The following is a 10,016-nucleotide window of genomic DNA, read 5'->3' on the forward strand; positions in this document are numbered from 1 at the left end:
CATGCAAGGCAATTGTTCAATCCCCCATAATAAACTGCAACTTGCAGGGATTATGAAACGGTCACGTGCAACAAATAGCTCAGTCCATCTCACAGTCTCTAGTGCTGTGCAATCCTTGTGTTGGAAAAAAGTCCGTGTTCTCTGGCAGGGCAGGGTTTTTCCAACTTTTTCCATAATGTGCGTCTTATTTTAAGGGAAAATTGTCTCATTGAGCTTATCTCCTCCCATTCACGGTCACGTGGACTACTACTTTCTGGTAATGAAATCCGTAGTTTGCAAACACTAGAGCAATTATCTCCATGGAAAAGTTCTGATAGGAAAAGAGTATTATTTTAACCTTCTTTATTATGATTTAGCAGCTGGAAACAAGGAAAATATCCAAGACTACTGTGCTACTCATCTGTCTGCAGACTGTCAGCAGCAACTCCGCAGACAAAGCTGGGAAGCAAGTTACATGTAATAAGCATTTGGATGTGTTTTCAGGTGAGGTGAGAAAATAGTACAAGCTGTGTTAGCTGATTTCTTGCTATTTGGATATGTTTCTGTTCTTTAAATAGGAATAGGTTATTATTAAACAACAACAACAACAAAGTTAATCATGTTCCTGCGACTGTAAAGTTCTTGTGGTATTCTTGCGAGTAAATGAGCAGGTGAAAATATCTTTATATACCAAATTAATTCTGGTGAATTAAATAGCAATGGAATAGTTTTCTGATACTGGGAAGACATCATTTGGAAGGTGTCCTAGTGTCTTGGAACAATCTTCCTAGAAAATAATGAGGTTTGCCTTGCAATGCTGAATATCAAAGAAGCTTTTCTGTACATCTAAATACGAGCCACCTCAGGATTTAGCTGTCTGGAGGAGATACTGTTATATAGAGCTACAGAACTTTTTGCAAATTTGCTGATGAAGAAATGCCAGAGAAAGCAAGTTTCACTAAGCTGAAAGTTTTCTTTAAAATATGCCTTTTTCAGAGAAATTTTTGGTTGGAAAGAGTTAAAATATTTCCCCTTGATAGAATGAAAATAAAACAGCTTGACAACCATTTCACTTCAATGTTATCACTTTGGTTTTGTATTTATTTAAAATGATATATTAACCTTCTGTATTGTCTCCACATCATTCAACCAAGTGCTCTTGATGCTTCCCAATCAGTGCTTTTGGAATATCTTTCCCATGAGAAATGCTGACTTTTTGTTCCCCTTCCTTACTGAAAGGACTTTTCTCACCAGTCCCCATGTCAACTCTGTATCTCGTTTGTTGTCTGTGTTTAGCATACCTGACCCAGTAATGCTCTGTGACGTGCACACGGGGGTACCAGGGGGCTCACGGTGGTGGGCGCGGGCACGAGTGGTGCGTGGGCACGGAGCAGCTCTATAGGAAGCCTTGTTGCATCTGTGCCATCCTTCCTACAAGCTCCAAGTCTGTAAAAACAGGGTTACTGCTTGCACTGTTTAGATTTTGGTCTTCTTTGGGGAACTCGATATAAGTGATGGTTTGGAGATATCTACCTCAAAGCCTTGCCTTGGGGTCCTGTTAGGCAGATGAATGGCTTTTTGCTGGCCTATGGATCTGACTTGGCTCATCTTGTACACAGAGGGGGGGCAGCAGGTTGCTGACCGCTTCCAGCTGTCTCGCCCACCATTCCTCCAGCGTTACATGAGCCAACAAAGTGCATTGTCTTTGAGAAATGTCAATTGGAGGTTTCTTGACAATAGCTGTAAGAAGTGAATTAGTTTCTTAAGACGGAGCAAGGAGGTTTTCACCTCAAAATTCCCTTTATTTTTGGACTTTGGGCCTTCAGGCTCTCCTGTGGAACATCTCTCTTGCAGGAGTGGGAGAGACAGAAGCTCCAGGGAAGCGCATGAAGTCTATTGTATCCTTCCCATTTCACAGCAAGCTCATTGGAGACCCCCAAAGGACCCAGTTGCCTAACCGTGCAGAGCCAGATTATGTGTCTGGAAATCTTTTTGGATTGGCACATCCCTGGGTTGCCTCCCTGGTATCCTGCAGGCTCTTTCCCACTCCAGCAGCACATCTCCTACAGCCACTGTGCCATTCCTCCCCTGCAGCCTGCACGGCAGAGGCTGTTTGGGAGCCTCTGTGGGAGTTACTGCTACGTCAGTGAGTACGTACAAGTTTAGAAGTAAAAATATGACTCAGAATAGCTCCGCCTTACTCCTATTCCCTAGAAAAACAACTTCAACAAGGCTTACTTTGAGGCGTCTGCAAGGCGCTGAGGGTATGAAAGTGTGTTGCAGAGCGAGCAAGCTCATATCATCAAACGCAGCCAGCCAGCACAGAAAGTTAAGCAGCGCAGTGTTGTGCTCATCTAAAGTGGCCGGGAATACAATAAGAGGTGAATCTCCTTTCAGAATTGCAGCAAATCATTTTCCCTGGGCAGATTTTGAGGACTGCTGTTTTTATTCTTGTCTTTCTTCCCAGCCGTTTTGGATGTGACTGAAACTGGCTGTTGCGAGGGTTGGATTCCAACCGAACGAGCGGGCTTTGCTCTAGCCTCTGCCTGACCTTGGGTTATAGGCACTTCAGAAAGCAAAGGCAGAGCTGCACAAACAGCCCACTGCTCCTCTCCCTCGCACCGGCTCCGTGAATGCAACTCTCCATGGGTTGCCATCGGGGAGGGTGTTTGGCACCCCGGCTGTCCTGGAAGACAATGTGGGACTGCTCTGGGAAAAAAAAAAAAACAAAAACAAAAAACAAAAAACAAAAAACAAAAAACAAAAAACAAAAAAAAAAAAACAAACAAAAAAAAAAAAAAAAACAACACGAAAGTTGCTTAGGAAATGATTGCTGTTGTATTCCTTCCCAGAGCAGAGGGGAGAGCTGAGTGTATGGGGGGGACGGGCATACAGGAGACGGCACAAATGCACTATGAATTTATTTCTAAGTAGTAAAACATCAGTCATCTTATACCAGTTATTCTCCGTGATGTTTATGTATTTGCGCCGAACACGGGATAACAGAGCATATAGGGATATATAATATTAGTGAAGAAGAAAATGACTGCTGTAGTACTTTCTACTCTCAGTCCCTTCTCCAGCAATGCCCTTACACCTTTCTTTTTCAGGCTTTTTGTAGCATCCTAAACAGAGGGATATTGAAGGGAGCTGATTCTGCTTTGATCCTTATGCTTGTTGTCAAAGCGCTTGGGATTGAAGAGACTGTTGGCTACAATTGACTGTGACAATTAGGAGATGATCAGAGCCCTAGAGTGGAGCACTTAAAGGGTAATTTACATGTCAGTTTGTCGAATAAAAAAAAGATATTCAGCTAAGATTTTTTTTCCCCTCAGAGCCTTGTAAACTGCAATTTGTGCTCTAGTAAGAAAAACCTGGCAGAGGAGTTAGGATAGCCATTTCCATTTGAAAAGAGGCAATCATAAGGCCACTGCTGAGCCTATTGTCCACTAAAAATGCTGATTTGCAGTCAGGGAGTGAAAGAGTGGAACCATCACTAAATAGAACCTAGTGCAAGGTAACTCCCCCTCGGTGGCTTTCTAATGCTGGCTGGAGGTTTTATATACCTTAAATCCTGCATTTACTATCATTATAACATTGTTACTGATCATGAATGTCCTTTATCATAACAAAAAAAATGCACGTATTGAGGGGGAGGAGGGAGGAACAGGAGCTCCCAGGCAGTTGATAGGCGAACGCCGGCTATCTATTGTATCACATCTTTCTTATTCTCTTGCCTTTTGTGTGCCATCACAATTTTCTTCTTGTCACCCTTTGCACTTTGCCATTCAGGCACCTTCCATAACAGTTTTCTCATAGGTTTTCCATACCTATTTACGCTTCATTTCGTACCCCCTCCCCATGGATTTTTAGCATTTTCCACGTTTAACCTGCTGAGAAAAGAAAAGCGAGAAGGAGGGGCCGGTAGCTGTTCAGTTCGGAGTTTGCCTTTCTGTAACCGTGGTGCCATCAGGATCCAAGAAAGCCTGTACACATACAGGTCTGAGAGGAGTGCAGTTAAGACTGATTATTAAATAAATGCGTTTGTGATCAGTCTGGTTTCTTATTAGACAGCTCTGATCAACTTAGAGTTGCTTTGACTGTAGGATTATATGAATTTATACAAATATCCCAAAACAACAGCACCTCCTGCCCCCATTATTCTGGTTGGCCTGAGTTGTAGGATGTTGTATTCCTAATGGTGTAAGGAAGAGATATTATTGGCTGCAAATAATGCTCTAGTGCTCATATATGCAAATAGGTGTATTTATTTTGAGATTGTGTAATAGTCTTTTCTTCCAGAGATGGCATTGGCTCCCATTTGGTGGTCATCTCCCAAAAAGAAGACATGACAATGTATTCCAGTTTGAGAACCAGAAGGAAAGGCTTTACTCTGTCATGATTATGACCAGGTAGTCTTTGCTATCCAGAAGTCTGTTGCCATCAGAATCCAGAGACTATGTTTCTGGGGAAGTTTTGTGGCTTTCAGTAAAAGTAAGGTGTGCATAGTGCACACAATGTGTTTGATTTTGCTCCCAGTGTCAGACCCTAGTGAAACACCACCAATGTGAACAGATTTGGGATTTCTGCTCCCCTGAGTAGGGTAAGGATCAGGTCTATGGGACCACCAGAATGCCTTCTCTGTAGTTTTGTGCTTTACATCCTTAGGTTTTTGGTGCATTAAACAGCAGACAATGAGGTTTCCATTTCTAAATTTGTACTAGAAACATGTTTTAACCTGGCTTCTGTACATGGCAAAGAAATACTTCAAACTACTTCTAAGCTGATTAATGTTGTGCAGCATTCCCCCTCATTTTAATTTAAAGAAAATCTTTCCATACATAGGTTTTCTCTGTTAGGAGAATTGTTATGTTGTTTTGTTGTGTTGTCATTTTCTCCAGGATGCTGTAAATGAAAGACGGTGCCTTTTGCCCTCCCTTCTAACTAAACTTCTTGAACATCCCAATGTTTGTATGTGCTTGTCTCTGTATCCAATGTAAAGAACAAACAGGAATAAATAAGATATGAAGAGTAAACAGTATAATGACAGGGGGAGTCTGGAATGACTTTGGCTTTGTATGTGTATGCAGAACCAAGGCAGTGGTAAATATGTATCAAAAAGAAAAAAAAAAATCAGCATAGCAGGAGGTCCTCGTCTCCCAGGTAATGGCTAAATGACGAGCAGATGAGCCGTCGTCATATTGATTTAAGCATTTTGTTCCAGCCAGTCATGATTAACTTTGATTTGTTTTTACTTTCCTCTTACAGGTTTGCATTTAAAGGACTCTCAGAAAACTAATTGTAAAAAATTCTAGTAACTGCACATTCTCTTGCTGGAAAGGTAATGGGTGGATGAATAGATGGATGGATGCTTTAAGGTTTCCCTACATTTTATTTATTTATTTATTTATTTTAATGAGAAAGAAAGTTTTACTCAATGGCTATGCATTTTAAGAAATACCTCTGGGGTGTAAGTCAAAGTCTAGCAGAAGACTTTTGGAATGTAAACTTGACTAGAAGTTAACTGCAATCATTTTTTTTTTTTTTTCCTATGAATTATCAAATCTACTGTTCCCGCTACTGAATATAATTTTAAAATAAGTTAATGTACATATTGATCATAATGCCAGAAAGCATATTACAGTGTCCCTATAATTGCCTTTCTTGCTCAAAAGTACATAGAGTACAAAAGTCTACGTACAGTAAAAATATATTTCCTTATGCAACCTTGGGTTATACAGATTTAATACTAAATTAGGTTTTAAGTTCATGAAAATAAATCATATTGTTACAACTGCTCTTTATATGTAAGAAATTATATTTATAATAGGATATTATATTAGTTCACCTGTATAGGTGTGAAATAGTTAAAGACCATGACAAATTATGTGTAGTGAAATAGTATGACCCCGTTCAGTACCTATCTCCTTGTTCAGTCTGAAATATATCCCTTTATTGCTTTGTGAATTAATAATATGATGTCGGACAACTACAGATGACTTCTTGTTAATTAGAATTAGAATTTCAGATGCATGCTATGATGCATCAGAACTTTTTCTATTTTCTGCTAATAGGGCACACTGAATGAATAGCAAAATGTTTTTTAAGAGCAGGAGGGAAAAATGATCTCCTGATCTAAGTAAGATGTTACTTTGAGGAAAGGCACCTAACTTATTAATGGCCACTTTTCATTGAAATCTTTCAAAATTGTGACACTTCTCAAGGCTGAGCAAGTGTTGGTATAGGCAGCCTCATTGTAAAAGTCACCTGTTCTCACTGGGGACAGAGAACATACTGAGCATATGGCTTACAGTTACTTAAATTCTTCTTTATTAATTGGCTTTTTAACTTAACCAGACCAGATCTTCAAGTAATAAAAAAATGCATATAGCTCCACCACTAATGGGGGAGCTGAAGATATGCTCGGCAAAAGATGTTTTATCTGATAACTATCAGAGGTGGTAAGAATACCCTTTGAACACATCTTTGGTTGTACTATGGCTCTGGAGAGCCGCATCATAAGTGATTTTGAAAACTTACCAGGCATTCCTCGTCATCTTCCAGCTCAAAAATAGTTTTGAAAAATCTTACTCTAGGCATAATTAATATTAGTGGCCTATTTCAGGTTTCATTGACCTCAAATATTTTTTAAACTAAGTCTGAGAATCGAGCCTTAGCTGATATATTCTCCTTTTTATTTCAGACTGAGGCTGACTGTGGAATTTGGGTTAAAAACTTCTATTCCAATGAAGTTTTCAAAAACAGGAAAAAAGGAACAGCTTGGTGCAGGTTGTTTTTCAAGATTCCCTCCCAAAACGCAGAGCTAGGGCCAGATTTACTGCCAATGTAAATGGCATTGGCTCTGTCGAGGCAAACGGAGCTGAGCTTGTTTCTACCCAGCGAGCGTGTAGACCCAAGCTTTGCTTTTCAAAGGCAAACACCTGCTAAAGCTGAATCGTGAACTTTTGGAGATTTTTTTTTTCTTATGAGTGCCTATACAGCAAGTTCATTAAGATGGCTCTAATTTCAGCTAGTCTCCTAACTTTGCTGGCCTGTGCCATGTCCTGTATGTCATAGACCACTGAAGGCTTTGGAGGCTCTGCAGGTGTAAGGACAGCCCTGACCAGTAAAGTCACTATCCCTCAATTAGGGATATAGATAAAACCAGACCATGCTCACACCTGTTGGTGTATGTTGGCTGGTGCCAGTGCTCCATTTTGGTGTGCCCAAGCGAAGTTCCCTTTCTTCTGCAACAACTGCAGCGACTGAAGTGGAGCCGCTAATTTGCTGCAATGATAGAAAAGACAAGCTGAAAGGGGAAGAATCATTTCTATTTGCCTTCAGAATGCTGAGACTCCAATAAAAAAAGCGTAAGAAATATTGGGCAAAATAGAGATCTGCACATACATATTAATTCATTATTTATATCATCCAGATTTTAACAGTTAGCAATGGTGATGACATGAATATTAAACTGCAGTGCCAAGGTGGCTGTTGGGTGAAGGACAATAGAGACGAAACACTTAGTCCTGGCAAAGTGGTGAGGCACCTCGGTTGTGCCCAGTGCCACTGAGACATACAATTGAGCATTTAATGCCTCCCATGCCTGAGTGTTTGCCTGCCTCTCTTAAATAAAGGCAGTTTTCTCTGCTGTACCAGGTACAGCGCAAGAGGTGGGCCAAAGGATGAGATGACAGCTACAGCTTTACTCTGAGTGGGTTGTTGTGTGCCTCAAAATGCAGTGAAGGTGTTAGTGCTATTCTACATGTTCTTATGTGTTATCGCAATCTATGTCATCCTATCATGGCTTAGGAGTGTAAAATCCTCATGTCATACATGAGGCACCCTTGGTACCCACCACTTCAAACTTCACGGTGTTGATGCTGGCTCTGGATATGAGTGGAAGTGTAACCCGTGTTACTTTCTGCTCACCCTCACGTAGGTGACATCAGTGGAACAATGGTGATCTCTATCATCTGGAAATCACAACGATCTTATAGTAACTGGACTCTTTGTTCCTCTCTTGAGTAAAAGAAAAGATAGTAAATAAACAGGCTCCCAAAGCACGACTGTATTTATTGTTGGCTCTTTAAAGGAAATGACACTTTTCATTATCTGAAAAATAAATGGAAATGCTTTACTCTGCTTGAAAGGAAAATCATGGAAACAAGTCAGAATTCCATTTGGCTTTCCTAAATAGAGGTACCAGGATTTTATGAGCCAGATGGCATTCCATAAGAATAATTTCTTATAACCTTTATTATGCAGCATACATGCTTGGATGCTAAACATGTTCTTCCTTTTGCTGTTGGATGTGCAAACACTGGACAAGATAACATGGCACATGGTAGAAGTGAACTAAGCAGCAAGCCACAAGCCAGGTATCTCTCCCTGAACTTTGATAAGCAATGCCCCACAGTGCAAGGAAGCACTGCTTGGTGGTGTTTGCTTTGCCTGTGTGATAAATCCATAGCTAAAGGAGGATGTGTTCAGAAGAGAGAATTTTGGAGAACAGGGCTGAAGAAATGTTCAGCCTTTATCATACCTGTGATCTACCTTCTGTTGAAGGTAGACTAAGGCATAACTTTTGAAGCTGTGGGGCTGCTTTCTCACCCGCCTGCCAGTAAGGAGCTGATTTCTGTGGCTCTGTTTTCCCCAGGCTGGTGCCGGCATGCAGGAGAGGCATGCACCGATGTAACACACTCGCACTTCCTACAGCAAGCATGACCTTCAGCACAACTGCAGAGAAACAATGATTGTCTCTGACCAGAACTTTGGCTTTGTTGCATAAGCAATTAACAGCTTAGAGCATGTATTTGGAAATAAAGCAGAAAACAATTTTTTTAATTTTATTTTTATTTTTTTAAAGCAGTGCCTGAGCCATATTTCCCAGTTATTTATGCAGTGGTATGCATGGAGTACCTTGCTCCAGTGAGTGGCATTGCTGTGCATGGAGCAGGGAACTGCTCTGGAGCTCCAAGCCCTCTGGTATTATTTCAGGGCCTCAGCTGAGGTGGCACAGTGCAAAGTGGCACCATTGCAAAGGCAAATCAAACCTTTCTGTAGCAGCATGCAAAGAGAAAATTAAGTTATCAGTTTTGAGCATCTTACTTGCTAAGTACACAGAAGTGTCTCATGAAGTCCATGGTTTGACTGTGTTTAGATAATTCCATGCAGGCTTTTGTTACTTTACAAGATGCCAACCAGGCACAGGAATCACATGGACTTTTGGCTGGACATGTGCCAGGGACAGGGCCAAGAAACCCAGGGATTTGGGTACTGACAGCAAAAATCCAAGTGTCCACAGCCTGTGTCACCAGATTCAGAAGGATCTGGACCCACTTACACCAGCATAAGCTGGGAACTAACCCCATGCCATTGTAAAACCGAGGTGCCTGAGAGGAGAACTCAAGTTTGCAGTGCTTTAACTGCATCTGAGGCTGATGAGAAAATGAGCTTTGACATTCTGAATTCATGCTGAAAAGTGTAAGGGAAAATGGGATGATTATTATTAATAATCAGTGGCAGAAGTCAAATGTCTGAAGTACTATTTGAACTGTAACGATACCCTTTTAAAACTTTGAAATGGACTAATCATAAAAGTTTAAAATATGGAATATTAATTCATGTGCGTTTCCTTAAGGTCTGATTAGCAGAAAGTGTGGAACAGATGTTTTTCCCCTTTCTTCACAGATAGCTAACTTTTGCCTCTTCCTTTAAAATGTAAAGTATGCATCACAGTTTGGAAAACATTCACAAAAGATTACTTCATACTGTGAATTGGAGCTGCCTTCCAGAGGGATACATTATAGTCTGGTCAGATGCAATCGCTTGCAACTACTATTGCCTTCTAAAAAAGTTTTGCCATCTCGATAAACTTTCATTAACAACTCAGCATAGCTTGGGATACATTATTTATAAGCCAGGAATTTCTCCTTTAAGGATATAGAAAGGCAGATACTGAAATAATGTCAAAATTGCAGCTTTTCCATGGGAGATTATGAAAGTGCATTTGCTTTCATTTATTCCCTCTTCCA

General features: G+C 40.6%; 1 long non-coding RNA gene across 1 annotated transcript in view; it reads left to right on the forward strand.

Annotated features, from left to right (window-relative positions):
- Nucleotides 1-241: 241 nt before the first annotated feature.
- The window catches only part of LOC311439043, a 22,534-nt gene continuing 12,759 nt past the window's right edge, over nt 242-10,016 (forward strand). The window contains exon 1 of the long non-coding RNA XR_014694519.1: nt 242-483. This is a non-coding gene — a long non-coding RNA (uncharacterized lncRNA). The remainder of the gene's footprint in view (nt 484-10,016) is intronic.

Source organism: Aythya ferina (genome assembly GCF_964211825.1).
Source record: "Aythya ferina genome assembly, chromosome: 6".
Lineage (NCBI taxonomy): Eukaryota > Metazoa > Chordata > Aves > Anseriformes > Anatidae > Aythya > Aythya ferina.